Below are 20,864 nucleotides of genomic sequence, written 5' to 3' on the forward strand. Positions count from 1 at the left end.
GGCGATTTTTCTTTTTCGAAACAATGATTTTAAACGTCGATATTACGGAGGTTTTTAACGGGGTCTGAAGTGTAATTTCTTAGGGCCACTTACAAGCCACCCTTCGTCTTCCAAAATATTAAAAGATACTCCATACCTCCAGGTGTTTGTCTCCTTACAAGCTATTGTACGGACCTCGTTGGAATACATCATTTCATCATATTTAATATATCCACGTAATGTTGTTGTTGTTGTTGTGGTCTTCAGTCCTGAGACTGGTTTGATGCAGCACTCCATGCTACTCTATCCTGTGCAAGCTTCTTCATCTCCCAGTACCTACTGCAACCTACATCCTTCAGAATCTGCTTAGTGTATTCATCTCTTGGTCTCCCCCTACGATTTTTACCCTCCACGCTGCCCTCCAATACTAAATTGGTGATCCCTTGATGCCTCAGAACATGTCCTACCAACCGATCTCTTCTTCTGGTCAAGTTGTGCCACAAACTCCTCTTCTCCCCATTCCTATTCAATACTTCCTCATTAGTTATGTGATCTACCCATCTAATCTTCAGCATTCTTCTGTAGCACCAAATTTCGAAAGCTTCTATTCTCTTCTTGTCCAAACTATTTACCGTCCATGTTTCACTTCCATACATGGCTACACTCCATACAAATACTTTCACAAATGACTTCCTGACACTTAAATCTATACTCGATGTTAACAAATTTCTCTTCTTCAGAAACGCTTTCCTTGCCATTGCCAGTCTACATTTTATATCCTCTCTACTTCGACCATCATCAGTTATTTTGCTCCCCAAATAGCAAAACTCCTTTACTACTTTAAGTGTCTCATTTCCTAATCTAATACCCTCAACATCACCCGACTTAATTCCACTACATTCCATTATCCTCGTTTTGCTTTTGTTGATGTTCATCTTATATCCTCCCTTCAAGATACCATCCATTCCGTTCAACTGCTCTTCCAAGTCCTTTGCTGTTTCTGACAGAATTACAATGTCATCGGCGAACCTCAAAGTTTTTATTTCTTCTCCAAGGATTTTAATACCTACTCCGAAATTCTCTTTTGTTTCCTTTACTGCTTGCTCAATATACAGATTGAATAACATCGGGGAGAGGCTACAACCCTGTCTTACTCCCTTCCCCACCGCTGCTTCCCTTTCATGTCCCTCGACTCTTATAAGTGCCATCTGGTTTCTGTACAAATTGTAAATAGCCTTTCGTTCCCTGTATTTTACCCCTGCCACCTTTAGAATTTGAAAGAGAGTATTCCAGTCAACATTGTCAAAAGCTTTCTCTAAGTCTACAAATGCTAGAAACGTAGGTTTGCCTTTCCTTAACCTTTCTTCTAAGATAAGTCGTAAGGTCAATATTGCCTCACGTGTTCCAGTATTTCTACGGAATCCAAACTGATCTTCCCCGAGGTTGGCTTCTACTAGTTTTTCCATTCGTCTGTAAAGAATTCGTGTTAGAATTTTGCAGCTGTGGCTTATTAAACTGATTGTTCGGTAATTTTCACATCTGTCAACACCTGCTTTCTTTGGGATTGGAATTATTATATTCTTCTTGGAGTCGGAGGGTATTTCACCTGTCTCATACATCTTGCTCACCAGATGGTAGAGTTTTGTCAGGACTGGCTCTCCCAAGGCCGTCAGTAGTTCCAATGGAATGTTGTCTACTCCGGGGGCCTTGTTTCGACTCAGGTCTTCCAGTGCTCTGTCAAACTCTTCGCGCAGTATCGTATCTCCCATTTCATCTTCATCTACATCCTTTTCCATTTCCATAATATTGTCCTCAAGTACATCGCCCTTGTATAGACCCTCTATATACTCCTTCCAACTTTCTGCTTTCCCTTCTTTGCTTAGAACTGGGTTTCCATATGAGCTCTTGATGTTCATACAAGTGGTTCTCTTATCTCCAAAGGTCTCTTTAATTTTCCTGTAGGCAGTATCTATCTTACCCCTAGTGAGATAAGCCTCTACATCCTTACATTTGTCCTCTAGCCATCCCTGCTTAGCCATTTTGCACTTCCTGTCGATCTCATTTTTGAGACGTTTGTATTCCTTTTTGCCTGCTTCATTTACTGCATTTTTATATTTTCTCCTTTCATCAATTAAATTCAATATTTCTTCTGTTACCCAAGGATTTCTACTAGCCCTCGTCTTTTTACCTACTTGATCCTCTGCTGCCTTCACTACTTCATCCCTCAAAGCTACCCATTCCTCTTCTACTGTATTTCTTTCTCCCATTCCTGTCAATTGTTCCCTTGTGCTCTCCCTGAAACTCTGTACAACCTCTGGTTCTTTCAGTTTATCCAGGTTCCATCTCCTTAAATTCCCACCTTTTTGCAGTTTCTTCAGTTTTAATCTACAGGTCATAACCAATAGATTGTGGTCAGAGTCCACATCTGCCCCTGGAAATTTCTTACAATTTAAAACCTGGTTCCTAAATCTCTGTCTTACCATTATATAATCTATCTGATACCTTTTAGTATCCACGTAATATTACATAAGAAAATGGACCTAAAAACGTAGAACAGAATATAAGTCGACCACAATATTATTGCACCTAGGAGTGAGAGCGCTTCGGTCGGCTTATTGTGAGCTGTTATCGTGATATTTCACCTAGGCACAGTGCATCACTTGTAATTCGAGGTATGTCCACAAAGTAAGTTCCGTTTAGTTATATAAAACAAACGTGCACAGATACACACAAAAAATTTATTCTACAAAAATCTACAACTGTTAAACTACTTTCCTACATAGCTTCCTAAGTTTTGGAGGCACTTTTCATAGCGTGGCACAAGTTTTTGTATGCCTTCTTCATAGAAGGTTGCCGCCTGTATATTCAACCATGTGGTAACATGTTCTTTCAGATCCTCTTCATCGTCAAATGTTGACCACCAAGGACAGATTTTAGGTGCAAGAAGAGATGAAAGTCACTAGGAGCGAGGTCTGGGCTGTACGGAGGATGATCAAACGCGTCCCAGTGAAATTCCTGTAAGAGTTGTTTGCTCAAAATTCGCCATGCGAGGGCGGACATTGTCGTGAAAAAAAAACATCTTTTGACATTAATCCTCGGCGCTTGTTCTGTATTGCGTGGCGCAATTTCTTAATGGTCTCGCAGTAACCATGTCCATTGATTGTTTGGCCTCGTGGTAAGAAATCGATCAGCAAAATGCCTTTTCGGTCCCAAAAAACGGTGCACATGACTTTTCAAGGTGTCAAGATTTGCTTAGGCTTAACATTTGTTGGGGATGAAGTGTGCCTCCATTCCACTGATTGCCGTTTGTTTCAGGGGTGTCGTACGATACCCGAGTTTCATCCCCCGTGACTATTCGAGAAAGAAAACCATCGCCTTCTTCATTGTAGAGTGTCACAAACTGAAGTGCACTGCCCATCCGTTGATTTTTGTGTTGTTCAGTAAGAATTTTGGGTACCCAACGTGAGCAAAGTTTTCGAAATTTTAGTTTTTCAGTAACAATTTCATGAATTAGTGATCGTGAGATTTGCGGAACTTCCATAGCACGGGCACTAAGCGTAAATTTACGGTTGTACTTAACCTTCTCTTCAGTTGTGTGAACCAGTTCATCAGTAACCACAGACGGGCGTCCACTTGTTCTTCATCGTACACTTCATCATGTCCTTCATTGAACAGTCTGACCCATCTACTAACCGTCGACTCACTCATAGCATTTTGTCCGTAAACCTCGCAGATTTGCCGATGAATTTCCTTTGGTTTAACTTTCTTTGCATTTAGAAAACGAATCACAAATCTGATTTCACATGCGGTGGCATTTTCAATTACGGCTGACATATAAAGAAGCACTAAAAGGCAAACGTCTGCAGCAGCGATCTGAAAATGGCCTACATGTCTTCTCCTTGAGTCAGAGTAACTGCCGCGCATCCTCGGAACTGCGATCGTAGCGCTGCCGAGGATAGAAATAGAAAGGGAACTTACTTTGTGGACGACCCTCGTATATGCGTATCTGTATTGAAATAATTCATAATACTGTGTGCTTTCCTTAGTGATCACCTACTTGCTTCCCGTAACGTCACCGCGTGTTTCCGACAATGGCCGTAAGAGGCAAAAATGCAGTAACACCGTGGTCGGCTAGAAGAATCGTTCTGGTGTTTTTTGTTGGATGCTAGCCACAGTAACAACTGGCTTGAGGCCCTACTGCACTGGGACGCCGTGGCAGGTCTGCTTGCATGTCTACAGACAGCGCTCCGGTTTGCCAGCACAAGACATCAGCGGAGATGCCAAAGAAATTTCTCCTGTCTGCGTGGCATTATCGAAAAGAACGTACAAGAGCTAGTAGTTGAGCTTTCTGTGCGATGTCGGAATAAAACACCAATGCAATAAAAGCAATAGTTCTTGGCACAATCCTTCATTCCTACTTGTTTACACACCTTTTCAAGGATATAAGAAACTACTGTGATAAATTTTTCATTTGCGTAAGCAGTGCGTTCATTCAAGATCTGCCAAACTGAAATGAAGAAATGGGACACTGTTTTAAGGACAGCCTCCTAACCGAAACGAAAAGGAAAGATTTTTCGTGACATTAAGATCTAATCAATAGCTAATTATCTATTGTCTGCAGTGACTTTTAGAAGTTTAGTTGCAAATTTAATGTATCCATAAAAGAGAGTTTTATTTTTTTCACAAGTTGCTTTATAATAAACTCAAGTTCTATACTACAAAATTTGAAACAAAAACCAGGAGACCTGCTTTGTTTTTTTTACACATCTTATTTTTTAAAATAATTCTCCCACATCTGATGTATCAGACACGTTAACGAAAACTGCAACAGGAGACGTAGCTTCTCTATTTCGGTCTGGGAGTAGGTTTTGAGGGAAAGTTCCATATCCCAAACAGTAATGCGTTTTATCTGTGTTGCGAAGTTCTCGTGATAGGAGTGGAATGCTAGGAACAGGTAGTGAAGACACTGAGCGACGATAATTTTTCTTCTCCAGCTGGCCATTGTCCTGAAAGTGCGTTGTTGTAAGTAGTTTGAATGTTGGTGTAAATTGGAGGGGCGTATTCTTTTCACTGCGCCTCCTTTATGATGCTCATTATTCTAATTTTAGCGGTCATTCTTCTATGGTTGGGAGCACTTTGAGGAGGAGGAGGAGGATATTAGTGTTTAACGTCCCGTCGACAACGAGGTCATTAGAGACAGAGCGCAAGCTCAGGTGAGGGAAGGATGGGGAAGGAAATCGGCCGTGCCCTTTGAAAGGAACCATCCCGGCATTTGCCTGAAGCGATTTAGGGAAATCACGGAAAACCTAAATCAGGATGGCCGGAGTCGGGATTGAACCGTCGTCCTCCCGAATGCGAGTCCAGTGTGCTAACCACTGCGCCACCTCGCTCGGTGGGAGCACTTTGAAGTGTGTTCAGTAGAGACAATGAAGTAGTAACAGGTTGCGCTTCATTTCCTGTTGATGATTCTACGAGTGATTACTCAATGGCTGAAAATCACCTCGAGTTCTTATTTGATATGTCATAATGGTGATTCGCCTTCTGACTGAGGTGGCCACATATTGTAGTTTCTTCAGTGCTTTTCTGTAGGAATTCCAATGTATTGGTACGTGAGTGGTATGAAATCTTCCACTTGTATCGTAAAAACCTTGCTCTGGCCTCTACGTTCACATGCTACACTCGTCTACAGACCATAATTACGCTTAAAACGGATTTCTTATCTAGTGACTACAGGTACCCAGGATCGCGTGTTAAGACAACTTTTGATATTATGACTTCTCAATTGCTACTTGAGCCGACAATGGCTTATGTCTGCTGAGGGTGAAACTTTTTTTTGGGGAAACATTGCCAGAGACTGAACTGCCTGGAATGGGCGTTTGGCGTTCCTGACCAGCTTCTGTGAATGCGTCTTGCGTCATCAGAATTCGAGAAAAATAAGGATTCAACAAAAGAACGCTTTGGAATTGCCACATTCGCGTAATGAGCCGCTACACGGATTTTCACGAACGCTGCCGTGAATAGTAAGTGTGACGAGTGCTCGATTTGCTCCATAATGGGTTAAAAGAGGTTAAGTGCTACACATCAGATTTTTCTACGCGTAATTTGCAAAAAGGACCATCGGGAAATCGATGGTCGTCCATTAAGCGTGGAGCGGCGAGCATTGTGGCGTGCGCACGTGCACTCGCAAATGAAATGGCGGCGGCTCTTCCGCCACTCAGCGCCGCCCGCCCGTTTCCGGCACGCGCTTTCAGTGACGTCACAAGGTGGAAACGCCTCCGTGCCGAATATGCAAACGAGAGAGCCTACCAGCTGCTCCCGCCTCCCCCTGGACGAGCCCTGTCCACTACAGACCGGCTCTTTATCGTTATTAAGCATCTTGCCGCTAAGCTCCACGTCTTTACGAAAGCTATTGTGCGTACAAACCGAACCTAATCTCTTCCGGCGTCTTGCATGGAAAGCGACGAAGCGGCTAGAATGGCGCCGGCGATGTTAGGTGGTGATGAAAGAATGCAACACGTTGGCTTTGTATATATACTCTTACATATCTGGTCGATAGCGGAAGCTACGAGGTAATTACCCAAACGGAGATCGGCAGGTGCTTAACATACTTCCGACGCCGTAGTGATTAATATTGCAGCTTGTTCTGATACCACCATACCCTCTGTGATCACGGTTCGCGGCGCTTGACACGTAAACGCTAAAATATTTGGTGCTTAAAATAGCGTCTGTGGCACCTATACCACGAGCGTTTTCCTACATGACTTAACTACAAGGTACCATAGAAGTTGTTGTTGTTATTGTTGTTGTTGTAGTCTTCATTCCGAAGATTCGTATCATGCAGCCCTCAACTCTACTCCACCCTGAGCAAACTTGTTCATCTGCAAATAACCACTGCAGAACACATCACTTTGAACTTGCTTACTGTATTCATATCTTGCTCTCTCTCTACAATTTTTACCCCCATCCTTCTCTCTCTCTCTACAATTTTTACCCCCATCCTTCTCTCCAGTACTAAACTGGTGATGCCTTGATATCTCAGCGTGTATCCTATCAACCTATCCCTTCATTTTAGTCAAGCTAAGCCACAGACTTCTCTTCTCCCCAAACATATTCAATAACTCATCGTTTGCTACATCTACTCATCTAATCTTGAGTGTGCACCACATTCCTAAAGCTGATATTTTCATTTTGTCTAATCTGTTTATCGTCCACGTCTCACTTCCAAACAAGGCTACACTCCAGACAGATATGTTCAGGAAACGCTTCCTAACACTTAAATCTATATTCAGGGTTAACAAATTTCTTTTTTTCAGGAACTCTTTCCATGTCATTGCCAGTATACATTTTTATATCCTCCCTACTTCGGTCATCATCAGTTAACTACTGCCCGACTAGCAAAACTCATCTATTACAGTTACTACTAATCTAACCACAACTACCTAAATCTCTCAGTATCACGTGATATAATTCGACTACATTTGGTTATCGTGATTTTGCTTTTGTTGGTGTTCATCTTATACCCTCCTTTCAAGGCACTGTCCACTTCGTTCAACTGCTCTTCCAAATCCTTTGCTGTCGCTGACAGAATTTCTTCCTCAACGGGAAACCCACACGGTTTTTATTTCTTCTTCCTGAACTTTAATTCCTTATCCAAATCTTTTTTTTTTTTGTTTCCTTTGTTGCTTGGCCGACGTACAAACTGAATAACAACGAACATTGCCTACAACTCTGTCTAATTACCTTCTCGATCACTGCTTGCCTTTCATGCTCCCCTGTTACCTTCAAAATTCCAAAGAGTGTATTCCGGTCGACATTGTCAACAGCTTCCTCCAATTGTACAAAAGCTCCAGACCTAGATCGGCGTTTTCTGAACGTATCTTCTAAGAAAAGTCGTAGGGTCAGCATTGTTTCGCGTGTGCCTACATGGCTCTGAAATCCAAACTGATGTTCCCCGAGGCCATTTTCTACCAGTTTTTCCGTTATTCTACAAATAATTCGTGTTACTATTTTGCAACCATGAGTTATTAAAGTAATAGCTAGGTAACATTTACATTTGTGAATGACGGCTTTCTTTGAAATTTGAATTATTACATTATTCTTCAAGATTGAGGGTATTTCCCCTGTCTCATACCAGGTAAAAACCTTTTGTCATGACTGGTTAGGCAAGGATATAAGTACCTCTGCCGGAATGTTGTCTACTCCAGGCGCCTTGTTTCGACTTAGCTGTTCAGGTGCTCTGTCAGTATCATATTTCCTATCTCATCGTCAGGTACGTCATCTTCTCCTTTTACAACATTGCCTTTAAAACCATTACTCTTGTACACCCCTTCTGCACACTCCTTCCACGTCTCCACTTTCTTTTTTGCGTCGTACGGTTTTTTCATTTGATCTCATGATATTGATTCTGCTACTTTTCTCTCCTCGAAATGTTTCTTGTTTTCCTGTAGGCTGTATCTATCTTTTCCATAGTAGTATTTACTCCTCCATCCTTGTAGTTATCCTCTATCCATTTATGCTTAGCCATCTGGCATTTCACGTCAATTTCATTTCTTAACCGTTCATACTCTCTTTCACCTGCTTCATTTGCTGGATTTCCGTAGTTTCTCCTTTTATCAATTAAGTCCAATATCTTCTGTGATATCCATGGATTTCTGCTAGGCCATATCTTTTTACCTATTTGATCCTCTGGTGCCTTCAGTATTTCATCTCTCAAAGATACCCTTTCATGATATACAGTATCCTGTTTCTGTCAATTGTTGCCTAATGCTCCTTCTGAAATTCTCAACAACTTCTGACACTTTCAACTTGCCCACCTTCCATCTCCATAATTTTCTACTTTTTTGCAGTTCCTTCAGTTTCAATCTAGAGTTGGTAAACCAATAAATTGTCATCAGAGTCTGCATCTGCCCCTAAAATGTCTTACAGTTAAAATCTGTCTTATCATTATATAATCAGTCTGAAACATTCTGATGTCTCCAGGTCCCTTCCACGTATACAATCCTCTTTCATGATTCTCAAGGGCAGTGGTAGCGACGCTTAAATCATGTTCTGTGCAAATTTATGCCAGGCGGCTTAATCTTTCATTCCTTTTCCCCAGTCTATATTCTACTACTATGTTTCCTTCTCTTGCTTTTCATACTATTGAATTCCAGTCCCCCCTGATAGATTAAATTTTCTTCTTCCTTAACGAACTGAATAATTTCGTTTACCTTACCACAAATTTTTTCACTCTTTTTTTAATCTGAGGAGCTAGTAGTCATAAAATCTTTTCATACAGCGGTGGTAGTTAGCTTCATGTCTATTTTGCCTACGACAATCAATTCACTATGCTATTCGTTGTTGCTTACACTCATTCTTACTTTCTTATAAATTATTAGACCTACTCGTCTATTGCCCCTTTGTGATATTGTATTTATAATGCTGTACACGCCTCACCAGAAGTCTGTTCATCCAGCCACCGAAACTTCACTAATCGCAACTATACCTAACTTCTACCTATCCATTTCCTTTTTAAAATTTTCTAACCTGCTGGTCGGTCAAGGGATCCAACATTCCAAGCTCCGCCCCGTAGATTGCCAGTTTTCTTTTTCCAGATGACGACATCCCCCTGAGTAGTCCCCTCTCGGATATCCGAATGAAGGACTATTTTGCCTTGGAATAGTTTACCCAAGAGGATGTCGTCATCATTTAACCACAAAGCAGAGTTGCATGCCCTCGGCAGAAATTTTATCTGTAGTTACCCCTTGCTTTCAGCCGTTCGCAGTATCAACACAGCAAGAACATTGCATTAGACGTAAATCATATTCACAAACAGCAAGTTTAAAGGTCCGTATTGTGGAGAAGCCAGGTTCGAATTTCAGACTCCGTTGAACTGATTTAGTTCGTATGTGGCTACTGAAAATAGCGTTGGGTGATTACTGGAACTGATTCTAGAACAAACCCTCGTACTGTTTTTGGCTCCATCCACGTCTATCTTAGCGCGACGTGTTTAACAACTTAGATGCCGACAAGAAAAAAATTTGGAAATTTTGGTAAGGTCTTATGGGACCAACTGCTGAAGTCATCGGTCCCTAAACTTACACACTATTTAATCTAACTTAAACTAACTTATGCTAAGGACGACACACACATCCAAGCCCGAGGGAGGACTCGAACTTCCGACGAGTGGAGCCGCACGGATCGTGACGAGACGCCCTAGACAGAATGCTGACAAGAAGTTACGCTCTAGTTTTCCATCTTCATACATAGAGCTATTTTCTGGGTAGCCACTAGTCAGTGAGACAGTTGCGACTAGTTCATATCTCATTACGAAACTTTGGCAGGAAGTACAACGTGGAGTACGAAGAAAGATCTCTCATCGTGATGATCACATTCTGTGGTGTCACCGCAAGGCACCACACTTGCTAGGTCGTAGGCTTGAAATAGGCCAAGGTCCGTCAGTACACATGGGAGCCGCCAGTCGCCACTGTCGACGCTAGCAGACCGTGCGCCGCCACTCGGCTGGGCTTAAGAGACAAGCTAGCGCACTGACCAGTTCTACAGCCAACTTTAATAGGAATGGTTCACTTGTTAAGCTTCAGAGATCTCATTTGCAGAGACGCTAGTTAGCATAGCCTTCAGCTAAGTCAGTAACTACGACCTAGCCAGGCGCCACATACAGTTTATGCATTGACAATTGATCTATATATGTGAAGCAATCACAATTGTAAAGAAGTATTCGCATTTCAGTCTATAACTGCACTTGTAAATATTATTGTACAAAGTCAAGATCGAAGTTCACCGCTGATGCTGAATTAAAGCGATGTATTTAATTGTATTCCTATCTACTAACTTTTTAATCACGTAAGATGTTCCTGATATATCCAGTCAAGTATAGTTCATTGATCCTCACATCAGCCTACGTGATCAACGCGTGCACTTAATGGCCACACCTCATGATCAGATTGAGAGTCAAATTGTGTGACTCAGCCGGGTCACCCTTTTTCCATGAGGCCCGTAGTTCCGCCTCATACACAACACATTCATAGAACGTAATGCGGGTGGTTGTGCAGTGGTTCCTTCGTCTAATTATTGAGTATTGTTAATACATCTTGCAACCTTATTAAGTTGTCTCCACATCTTTTTACCTCATCCATGAATACAAGCTTTTTTATTGGTTGCGTCAGCTTGATTGGATTACGGATATGCTCAATAAACGGCACTGGGCGAAGCTTCAAGTACGCTTTTGGCATCGCTGAGAGACTTATAACTAAATTCCAAGAGCACACGTTCAAAAACGAGTCAAGAAATATACTACTTCCTACAACATGCAACACGCGTAACGACCAGGATGTTAGTCGTTTTTTTCCTTTCCGTGTACCATCTCCGAAAGAAATTGAGAAGAGGGGAAATAAATGCTTCTACGGCGGTTATAACTAAGAATTAGACTGCCAGTAATGTGTTGCCGAAGTTTTCATGTTATTGCTAGTGATCTGTTGCGATCGTAGTAAAATAAAAACTCAGTGATATATTGTTAGACTGGATTCCAATTCCGATAGTAGTGGTAAATTCAAATACTTTAGTAGAACTACAATGGCAGAAAAAAATTAGTATACACTTTTAGAGGTTTACAATCCACTCAAGATTTATTGCTACAACAGTGGAAATTGATAACATGAAATGATTACATTTACAGGTCAATAGCACAAGTGGTTCTGAGTTACCAGCTATCGACCCATGCTGAAATACCGACATTAATACGTGGTGTAGCCTCCACGGATGGCAGTGCAGCACATTAAGTTTCACGGGTAACATTTGGGAGAGCATTATCCTGTTGAAACAACATATCACCTTCCTGTGGGAAAAAGGCAAAAGCACTGCTCTAATAACATCCTGCACCTACCAAGCAATGGTTAGCGTCCCCTACAGAAATATCATAGGTGATCGAGGGTCGTAGCTTATCTCACCCCAGACCATAGTGCCTACGGTGGAACCAGTGCGTTTTTGGACGAATGCACTCTACGAAATAGTGCTCACCAGGTGTACGTCGCATGCGCGAGTGACTGCCACCTGCGTTCGGCAGAATCTGCTTTTGTCGCTTAAGATCACGGCGGGATTTTCCATCTTCCAAGTGATCCTATGACGGCAGTAGTAGAGCCACGCACGGCGATGCTGTGGCGTGAGTGGAAGATGGGATAGAGGTGTGTGTGCCTGTACTAGAACTGTTAATTCGCAACAGCTATTGCTGAAATGTCTAGGCTCACAAGTCAGCCCTCTAATTTGTGCTATGGTAGCTGCACTATCTGCCACTGCTGGTCTTACAATACAACGATCCTTGACGGGCGTCAGTGCTGCGTGGACATCCTGAACCTCGTCTACGGGTGTGAGAATGTTCACGTGACCACTGACACCAGCATCGTTGCACAACACGCAGCACGACAAACTTGCGTGGCAGTTCTCCCAAAGGACCATTCCGCTACTCCGCAGGCCACAGTTTGACCTTTTTTCAACTCACCCAGTTGGTTGTAGGGATCAAGAGTGCGTCTCCATGCATAATGTCCTGCCTCCTTTACACGTTTGCATAACACTGAGCCTTCTGGAGCCGCAGATGCACACGCAGCAGCTGGACGGGCTTCCTAAGCTCGGCCTGGAGCAGGCTAACCACAGTGTGCTCTTCCTGTAGTACCTGATGGGATCGGGATATGTGACCTGACGGACTGAAGGTCCTAACAGTTGATTTGGGTTTGTCCTGAGTCTGGATGCACTTCTATGAAGGCGGACGGCGGATGGTGAGCCCGAAGCAATGCGAAGATCTCTTCGGTCTGAGGCAAGCGAAGCCGGTCTGGAGACGGGTCACGCGGCGGAGATCGCTGGTGACTCGATCGGGACTGCCTGTCAACTCGCACTGGTTGACACCATAAAAATGTGTTCCCAGTCAGAGGGCGAGAAGACCTGAGACTTCTGGCTGTGAGCATTCTCTATTAAAGGGTAGATACATATAGCTCTCTGGTGGCTATGCCTCTACGCTATCTATTGGTGGGTTGCCGTGAAACCATTATCAGTAAATCTACTATACCAAAGATTGCATATGCCGCCATCGGCTTTGTCTTTCCAGGTGTACTATAATTTCCGGCTGTCTATCTTATTCCTAACATGCATCCAAATCGCCTCCGTACTCAATTCTGTACTTAATGCGACACTGGGATGTGTAATCAATTACTGTTACTGCTTTAATCGACAGTAGGCATTTCATATGAAACATTAAGAGCTGACTTATATTTTAATAGTTGTCGCTTAAAAGATTCTTATGATGTTTGTAAATTAAAACTACCAACTATTCTCACCCAGAAGACATCTCTACCCAAAAATGACCAGAAATGCTGCAGTTACATTTATGCGTTTTCATCCTTTAGTACAATGTTTTTAGTAAAATACTTTCCTAGAATTTTTTTAAACATGGCATCGTAGTCAGCGACCGCTTACAAATTAAAGTTAAGGCAGTTACAGCCCTCGGACGCTAAAATTAAGTCTTTTGACCTGGTTTCGGCACTTCTATGAGTGCCTTCATCAGAAATTAAACTGATGCTACCTGCAGCTCAACAGATGGGAACAGCCCGTAGTAGCCTGCTTTCCTCGCATTGTACCTTAAAAATTTTGTGACTAACGCTTTATCCCTTGGTATTTATTTTATACGTGACGTTCATGTACTGTTTCTTTCTTGCACTGTTAGTCAGTACTTCCATTTTTATGTCAAAAAAAAAAATTCCATAATTTTGTGCTTATGTTATAGGCCAATTTGAATGTTTAATTTCTGATGAAGTCACTCAACGAACTACCGAAATAAGGTAAAAAGATTTAATTTTTGCTACTGAGGGCTGTAATTTCTTTAACTTTTATTTTCCTAGCGTAGGAAAGAGTTGCAGAAACATGGGCAGGAATACTGAAGCACATGTAGCACGGGAACTAATATATTTTGATGAAACAAGATTAAAAATATGACATCAATTGCTCGAGCAGCCCAAGAAAATTGTCGGACGCTGGCCTATCCAGATTCACCATGATTTACACGCACAGCGGATATTGTTACCTACAACGCTCGATGCTAGAAAATCATGTAGAGTAAAGCGAGGGCAAAATTATTGAACTGAAGATGCTAATGGTACAATGGGTCTGGTTCCAACAAGGATCGACGATTTAAACTAAAAACTTAATATTCCGAAGCTGATAAGACATTTATACGGTATCAAAAACATTTCAAGAACAGGAAATGTGCTACAAACTTAAGTAGTTGAGTTTGCTGGTACATGGGATTCACACATAATGACTAAGACTTTTTGATATCTTCTCTAAATATTATCTGGGGGCGTCTATTTCGGATTCTTAGGTCTATGGCTGTTTGATCTTCGAAAATGCTACCCGCTCTTGTTGCCGAAATACCAGATTATGTGTCTAAGACCCACCGGCGGAAGAAAGCGAAGGAGACGCCTTTAGGGAATGTGCTCTTGTGGTTTAGATTAAAATAAGTGTTACCACATAAAAAGAAGCTTTTCTACTCAAACTACGCGTCGCAAATTGTTGACCTTTTGTTTCTTAGGTTTTGTTACACATTTTCCGTCAGTGCTGCCCTGTATGTTCACTGTTTTTCTCGGGGTTTTAATTTGTTCTACAGTATACACTGACGGAAGCGGAAACTGTTTACTACGAAACACCTTCCCAATATTCATCAAGCTTTATGGAGGTACTCAGCAAGTACTGCGTATTAAAGTACTAAGGTTTCATTCCATTCGGAGCAGATGCACATCATCAACATAAGTATGAATGTTGACACCCAGAAACACGACTACACGGTTGTAATTGTTCTGACACACAAGCAAACACCTTCTGAGTAAGATATTACGGATATTTTTGTTATGCTTGAAACACACTGTGCCATTTCGTCATTCTTGCTGGCCGGAGGTAATACGAAAGGATGTGTCTTCCCATTGTATGCAACGCATGGGTAACAAACAAAGACATCGGTCAGGTCAGTCATGTTGTCGTAGCAGTGGCTCCACACAACGTGGTTCCAGGAGTAGGAAATCTACTGGTTCGAGAATCGCTGCTTCATGCGACCTTCCAAAGAGTCGTCTATGGAAACAACTACATCAATCTGACCCCCACATACACAAGCGAAACCCGTCGCTAAATATTGATTGTGTAATGGTGTCAGCGATATACGACGTTCTCCCATGTCCCTCGTGTCAAGGATTTGACCTTTTTGTACTCACACCATTCTTCATCTGTAGCAATGAAAATATTAAAAATAAGCTCACACGAGGATCAAATTTTCATCGTACTTCCCACAGCTACGTAAATACTGGGATATCAGTATCGGTCAACGAGTTTGTGGTGTAGCACGTTACATTTTCGATAATGTATTACCAGTGTGAGTCAGTTTTCATTTCAACTTTGTGCAGAAACAACACTACGTCACTGAATGCTAATGTTTATTGAAGAGATATGCTGCATGCTGTGAGATTTTTTGTCCGCGAAACAACTTGCATGGATGAGTTTTTATTACTAGCGGATACTGGCGTAGGCAGGTGAAACATTGATCAAGAATAAGAAGAAAAAGAAGCAGTAAGTTAATAATGACATCAGTAAGTTACAGCAAAACGAGATTGGCATCAGCCCCGAATTTTGCTGGTAGGTTATGGCTATTTAAATGCTCAAGTGGACAGAAGGACAGGAAATAAGACAAGGTCCTGTGTGTCCTCAGTAAGCAGTAACCGTCGCTAACGTACTTTGAAAGATATGAAGAAGAGATTACTGAAAATAGAAACAGTCGTTTCACAGAACTCTAAGAACAAATGGTAAGTACTCTTGTAAATTCACAAATGTGCACACACAGGACTTACACAAATCGACCTATGTACGTAACATGTAGAAAGTGACGATAACCGCGGGAAAAAGAAAGAAACAAAAAAGTAATCCTTCTAAAAAGCTTTCAGTGTCCTCTTTTTTATTTTCATGAGGAACAAACAGTTGGACTGTAGCTTTCCCTATAAGTTGCTTTTCGCTTATGTAGGCAACAATAAAGATAGTCTAGGTGACTGTCCGTATTTCTTTAACAGACACGTATATCTTTCCACGTTGCTCACAATCTCAGATGTGTTCAAAGACGGAGCAGCTGTGGTGTCTGAAAAAGCCGAGCTGTCGCGCTGCATCGCTTTTTGAATTTCACTCTTCGTGGTCCTCAGGAACGTGTAAAGCTATGCTGCTGTGAAATCCCGTGTATGTTTTGAGCTTGGCTTCACAGCCACAATTATCTGGTCTTGACGACCTCAGCGAGAAACGGCTCCTAGCGACAATGACGTTAGCTCCTTTCGTATGCAAATACGGTAGGAGTCGGAGGAATGCGAGTATGCCACGCAGTCCGTATCAGTGTATGCCCGTTAATCTTGCCGTCCTGAACTGCTGTCACTGTCCTGGCGTAAATGACAGCCTGTTGGCTACTCACCATAATCAGATTCGTAGTGCAGTACAATAGTTTTAATTTAATAGTATTAACGCTCTGGTATAATGATCGTATTTTCAGAGCTTTCTTCCGTCGTATCTGTAACATATAAGTGATTTCCGCTTGTGGTATAACTTCAATGGAAGGAAGTCTTCCAAACTGCAAGAGATGACCTGGGATGAAATTTAAATGAACCAAATTTCAGATCATTATTTAAAACACACAATTCCGCATAAGCTAATCAGAAGAGTTGTTAAACAGCCAGCATATAAGAAATCATGGATCGCCAGAGAGACTGAAATATCTTGGACAACGAAAAGGAAATTGTATCTGGTGGCAAGAACGTGTGGAGATCCTGTAATAGTTGCGTACTACCAAACCGACTCAAAAGTACTGTGAAGATTTATTAAAAAATCAAGGAACGTTCACATAATGTCAGAAATCAGTAATTCCAACAACGGAATGAAGAGTATATGGAATGAAGTGGAACGAGAGACAGTACAACCCACCACAAAAGAGGATAACATCATTACTGACGTGAAAGGAAGGGCTATAATGAATCACAGTATCAAATATATTTAATTAGTGTCAAATATATTTAATTACATTAGAAAGTTGGGAGACGAACAGTTCAAGAGCAAAATTACAGCGATTTATTGAAGAAGCCATTCTCCTAAAATGCAGTCGTATGAATGTAGAATAAAATTCTTCTTCTGAAATTAAGATTATATAATATCTCAAAAATGAAAGCTCAGCTGGTTTTGATGGTGTTTCCGAAAGAGTACTACAAATTTATTCCGAAATAATAATCCCTTTCTTACCTGAAATATGTAATGCGTCGCTAATTCAAGACTGAGTGACTGAAATACGCCGCTGTTAAACTCCTCTTTAAGAAACACGAGGAGGCAGATGTAAATAACTAATGACCTTTCTCAATATTGACATCATTTTCTAAAATTTCTGAGAAGGTCATATGCTCTACAATAGTATCTCATCTGAGCAGCAATAATATTCTCAGTAAATCACAGTTTTGATTTCAGAAAAGTTGCTCTACTGAGAATGCCATTTACACGTTCGCTTACCAAATCTTACAAGCATCAAATAACAAAATTGCAGCGGTTGGTATTTTCTGTGATCTATCTAAGGTATTTCACTGCATGAATCACAATATTCTCTTAGATAAATTGAAGTTTTATGAGACTGTTGGTATTTGCCAACAAATGGATAATGCCGCATCTAACCAAACGGATCCAGAAAGTTATACTTAGTAATGCAACCAATACCGTCTGAGGAAATTATTCAGACTGGGAAAAAAAATCATGGATTGGGTTCACTAAGGCTCAGTCTTAGTTAGGTCCGCTGTTGTTTCTCTTCCATCGAATATACAACAGACAGAATTACTTCATTTTGTAGATGACACTAGTATTGGAATCAAACCAAGCATACATACAGCAACAGAAAAAAATGATAACAGTGTCCTTAAAAATATGATTTATTAGTTTTTTGCAAATCACCTCAATCTCAATTTCAAAAAGATGCAACATATTCAGTTCTGCACAGCAAAGGGTACTACACCAATGATGAGTGTAACACATGGTGAGGAAATAATAAATAGGGTAGAAACTTGAAAATTCTTAGAATTCCATATCGATGACACTTTAAACTACACTCCTGGAAATGGAAAAAAGAACACATTAATACCGGTGTGTCAGACCCACCATACTTGCTCCGGACACTGCGAGAGGGCTGTACAAGCAATGATCACACGCACGGCACAGCGGACACACCAGGAACCGCGGGGTTTGCCGTCGAATGGCGCTAGCTGCGCAGCATTTGTGCACCGCCGCCGTCAGTGTCAGCCAGTTTGCCGTGGCATACGGAGCTCCATCGCAGTCTTTAACACTGGTAGCATGCCGCGACAGCGTGGACGTGAACCGTATGTGCAGTTGACGGACTTTGAGCGAGGGCGTATAGTGGGCATGCGGGAGGCCGGGTGGACGTACCGCCGAATTGCTCAACACGTGGGGCGTGAGGTCTCCACAGTACATCGATGTTGTCGCCAGTGGTCGGCGGAAGGTGCACGTGCCCGTCGACCTAGGACCGGACCGCAGCGACGCACGGATGCACGCCAAGACCGTAGGATCCTACGCAGTGCCGTAGGGGACCGCACCGCCACTTCCCAGCAAATTAGGGACACTGTTGCTCCTGGGGTATCGGCGAGGACCATTCGCAACCGTCTCCATGAAGCTGGGCTACGGTCCCGCACACCGTTAGGCCGTCTTCCGCTCACGCCCCAACTTCGTGCAGCCCGCCTCCAGTGGTGTCGCGACAGGCGTGAATGGAGGGACGAATGGAGACGTGTCGTCTTCAGCGATGAGAGTCGCTTCTGCCTTGGTGCCAATGATGGTCGTATGCGTGTTTGGCGCCGTGCAGGTGAGCGCCACAATCAGGACTGCATACGACCGAGGCACACAGGGCCAACACCCGGCATCATGGTGTGGGGAGCGATCTCCTACACTGGCCGTACACCACTGGTGATCGTCGAGGGGACACTGAATAGTGCACGGTACATCCAAACCGTCATCGAACCCATCGTTCTACCATTCCTAGACCGGCAAGGGAACTTGCTGTTCCAACAGGACAATGCACGTCCGCATGTATCCTGTGCCACCCAACGTGCTCTAGAAGGTGTAAGTCAACTACCCTGGCCAGCAACATCTCCGGATCTGTCCCCCATTGAGCATGTTTGGGACTGGATGAAGCGTCGTCTCACGCGGTCTGCACGTCCAGCACGAACGCTGGTCCAACTGAGGCGCCAGGTGGAAATGGCATGGCAAGCCGTTCCACAGGACTACATCCAGCATCTCTACGATCGTCTCCATGGGAGAATAGCATCCTGCATTGCTGCGAAAGGTGGATATACACTGTACTAGTGCCGACATTGTGCATGCTCTGTTGCCTGTGTCTATGTGCCTGTGGTTCTGTCAGTGTGATCATGTGATGTATCTGACCCCAGGAATGTGTCAATAAAGTTTCCCCTTCCTGGGACAATGAATTCACGGTGTTCTTATTTCAATTTCCAGGAGTGTAGAAAAAGCACATTTTGGAGCTCCTAAAACAACTTAGTTCAACCAAATTTGCACTTAAAACCATTGCAATTGCCGTGTTATCGTAAAGACTATTTACAAACTGACAAAGAAGATCACAGAATGTCTCAGGTTGGCAAATGATAAAAGTGACCCACTTGCAGTGTCGGGAATATGCCGCATACCATGTACATGCGGAAAAGTTTGTGTTGTGATGGCTGGACGATCAGTCAACACCAGGATCACAGAACACAAGCGACATTGCAAGTTGGGGCAGGTGGAGAAAACGGCCGTGACAGAGTACGCGTTGTGTGAGATCGACCACGTACTAAAATTCGCCGACACGGAAGTTCTTCCTGTATTTAAGAGTTATCACAACTGATTGTTCAGAGAAGCTAAAAAATACACACACACCACAGTATCTTCAACAGGAAAGAATAAGGCCCCAAGGTAAACGTATCCCGGCTTCCAGTGCTGCAGCGAATGACCGTTGCAGGTAACAAGAGGAGAACCGCACCGGTAATGACCGCGGAGATGTCCTTGAACGTTGGCGCCCCACGTACGTATGGTCTGCAGCCGTGAGCTCGGCTCCAGTCCACCACCAGCAAGGGAGGGTGAAACTATGACAATGGCAGCCTCTCGTGCTGGTGGAACGTCAGAAAAATCATCAGACGAACGTCTGCTGAAGAACCCGAGACAGAAACCAACAGACAGTTTGTCAACAAGTGGCCACGAAAGCCTTAAACATTTTCGGTCATTGTTCTGTTGTAATGTGAAATAGTTCCCTATGAATCGCAACGCTCGTGGTATCGTATGAGACTAAGTCCGGCTCAAGGTCACGAGCATAACGCGCGCCAGAGCCTAAGTCTGGTTCAAGGTCATGCTACGCCTAGCGCATAACTATGCGCTAAAAACGTAAGTTAGTGAATTAAAAAAAATAAAAGAAAGAAATTGGGGGGATAAGGAAAGGAGATAAGGAATTTTTACTCTCAATAATAGAACATACAGTCACCAGCAATCTTTATTTTACGATTATTGTTACGTACTTTGGCCCAAATAAACAGATACTCGTCTGCACTGAGCTTCTTCTTTCTTCTTGTAGACAAAGTAAACGGCTTGTCTGGCATGAAAGTCCCTTACGGAACCTTAGCAAGCAGCCTGTACTCTCTGTTATACTTCAAATCTTCGACGCCAAGATATTAGCATCAGGAAATGCTTCAAGGCCACCATAATCTGCTTCTGGTCCAAATAACCTTCCGTTTTCACAATGTCGAGAACACTATCAACCTAAAGATCACCGTCATAGCCCAGTAGAATCCCACAGT

This window comes from Schistocerca cancellata, chromosome 4, assembly GCF_023864275.1.
Source record: "Schistocerca cancellata isolate TAMUIC-IGC-003103 chromosome 4, iqSchCanc2.1, whole genome shotgun sequence".
NCBI classification, from domain to species: domain Eukaryota; kingdom Metazoa; phylum Arthropoda; class Insecta; order Orthoptera; family Acrididae; genus Schistocerca; species Schistocerca cancellata.